This window comes from Nicrophorus vespilloides, unplaced genomic scaffold (genome assembly GCF_001412225.1).
Source record: "Nicrophorus vespilloides isolate i.1.1-1 unplaced genomic scaffold, Nicve_v1.0, whole genome shotgun sequence".
In the NCBI taxonomy this organism is placed as follows: domain Eukaryota; kingdom Metazoa; phylum Arthropoda; class Insecta; order Coleoptera; family Silphidae; genus Nicrophorus; species Nicrophorus vespilloides.
In genome coordinates, this window is record NW_017098443.1 from 2072 (window position 1) to 5113 (window position 3042).

General features: G+C 33.4%; 1 pseudogene; it reads right to left on the reverse strand.

Moving 5' to 3' along the window:
* Positions 1-1504: 1504 nt before the first annotated feature.
* LOC108562488 lies at positions 1505-2509 on the reverse strand (annotated as a pseudogene).
* Positions 2510-3042: the final 533 nt, after the last annotated feature.

Below are 3042 nucleotides of genomic sequence, written 5' to 3' on the forward strand. Positions count from 1 at the left end.
AGTCGACGAAAAAATCGGAGAAACATATAGTGGATGACCGTAATCCTTTTTCCTGGAGCTTTTTGATTGGAACCTTCGTATAACTTGTATGTTCGTTTTACTGGCCGTATTTCAGTATTACTTTGTATATAAATAATTTATTTCCCACTGATAATTCCGACCTTTTCCCTAGAAGCCAGTAGAGTTTTCTAAACTTTATTTCTAATTGCTCCGTCTTAGCCTGAATGTGATCTTTCCAGGTGAGTCTTCTGTTTAGATGCATGCCTAGTTATTTTACTTTTTTGCTTTGTCCATTAAGTCTTACAGTTGGGAAGGTGTCTTTCTTTAGCGTGAATGTGATATGCACGGATTTCATTTTGTTAACTGCTATTCTCCATTTTTTAAGCCATTCTTGTAGCTTATCTTTATATATTCGGATGCTACTGCTGGATTCTCATCTGATGCCAAGATTGCTGTGTGATCAGCGAATGTTGCAATTGTAATATTATTAGTTCTAGGAATATCTGCCGTGTATAGAAGGTAAAGCAGTGGTGCCATGTTTGCAACAAAAAACCAAACTGATGGTCTGGTATCAACTTATTTGACGCTATGATAGGTTGCAATCGGATAACAAGAAGTTTTTCGAAAACTTTTGATAATATAGCGATTCGGATTACAAGTCGCAAGACTTAAATTATTGTCTTTCTATCAATTATAATAGTATAATACATTGTATAATAATTAATTTAAAATTAAATAAGCTCTAAGTCTTCCCACAAACTTACAATTCATCTTCTTAATGTAGAATATTTGTTAAAAAACTACAACTACGTAAATATTTAAATTAGTTTCGGGATTTTGAAATGTGGATTCGCAAAGAAAGTCTGTCAATTTTGTTAATATAGAAATATAATGAAAATAGTTTGAATGCTCGACGCGTACCCAAAGTCTATCAATTTTATGCAACCTTTGAATTCCACGAAATTCGCGGGTTTAATATCGGAATGGATAACACCTCTGTTGTGAATCTTCTTAACAGCGTAAAACATTTCCATCCAATAGTAAATGTGTATGTAAAGTGACATATGGGTGGAACTATACACTAACTCCCTCAATATTATAGCCAAATCTTTTCCACCTTTTTCCAGTACCACAAACAGCCTTTTCTTACCCATCAAAATTTTACAATAACCAAGCATAATTATAGAAAATGTATAATTAAAGAAAAATAAACTATTTACTTATTAAGCATACAACTATATGTTTATATGGCAGCCCTGCAATGTAACCAATGTTTTGATCTCATTGATAAATAATTTCTCTTGTTCCAATTCAGACTAACACATTTAATGGCACACGCTGTGGATTAAAGCAATCATAGACAGTAGAACTTCCAACCTTTTGAAGCACATGCAACATGCATTAATTACTGTGAATTGCTTAAAAAAAATATGAAATATCGTCGATAAAGTCGCGAAGAAAAAAAACAAGACACGCGTTCTTTCTGCTGTTATGGTAATAAATACTATTGCATGATGCATGAAACAAATATGCTGCTGCTCCTCAATGAAGAAACCTCTGATGTGGTTATTTGGATGTTCGTTGCACGACTATCCAATGGCACTCCATTGTACTGTTTCTAGGCTTTCTGGGCATCCATTTTCCTCTCAAAGATAATATCGGCAGTACCTAAAGACCTGCCTGATCTGTCATAGTGGACTTCTGCACTTTTCAGTGGACCAAACTCGACGAACAATTCTTGAATATCAGAGTCTGACACACCGAAATATAGGTTGGAAACCAAAAGCTTTGTTGGGCTTGAGGCTGGCTGCTGCTGATGCACAGCGGCTTTGACAGCTGCCAGTTTGCGTGGGTCAAAGCCCTTGAACAGATCATGTTTCCAAGCACCATTGACATCTCCCTTCAGGACATAATAATTCAGATGAGCACACAATTGTAAAACAACAGTTGAATAGCACTAGTTTCGAAAACCTCGGTACAAGAAAGTTTCTTTTCATTTTGAATTTGCAGCAAATAAAATTTGTGATTGCTGTAAAAGCAAAACAAAAATGTATTCTGGAAAGGATTATGCTTATTAACTCTTTGTACATGCAATGTACTACCTTTTGAACATGCCTAGTGGGGCATTATTATAATTTTCTGGAAAATGTCTAGAAATGAGTAATTATCCTATAATTTAGATGTTATGTCAAAGGACGAATTTTGATAGACCATACCATCCGATTTTGTTTCAGTTTCTGGCTTCTCAAAAATTTAAGCGAGGTTTCAATATAGTCTAAAAGTGTATTCTTACCCTGGTGTATGATCTGAAAATAGCACCACCACGACTGCGACCCTTCTGAACGCCACCTCTTTGGGTTCCCTTAAACGATGGACATCCAGCTGATGCACTGCATCCGCTACGCCGAGAACCTCCATCAGAGTTGCGAGTAATTCCTCCAGTTCTTCCTCGTGGCTTCTTTTCAGACTTGATGATGTCGTCCAAACTCATATCGATTTTGTCAACCATCTCGAAGGAAACTGAACTGAATTTATGTAATTAATTATTTCAAATATAAAGTAAACATTTCAATGAAATTTAAACAAATAGTTGAATCATTATATAATTAATTAGTTAATAAGAGTAATCAATTTAATCAATATTCGTATATATTGCACATGTATCAACAAGTGCACATTATCAGAAGATTGTATTACAATTTTAAATTATTTTCTATGCTATATGAAAAGTGAAATAAATACGTTAATCAAAATTCGTAATTGAAATCCAAAATACGTAAGATATTAAGTAACATATTTGACCTATGATCACTGTAATTTCGCAAAGATGTTATTTTTTTTTTTTTTTTTTGTGACATAACCAAACTAGAAAATATAGATAAAACAGGACTTTTAAAACAATTATAATTGAAATATATTCATCTGAGTGGTCCGTCTTGCACTGTCCAGTTTTATAGCATTTTAATATGTTATTTTCTAGACTATTATTTTAACCATTTTAATATGTTATCTTTTATGATCTATGTTTTATTTTTTTTTTTA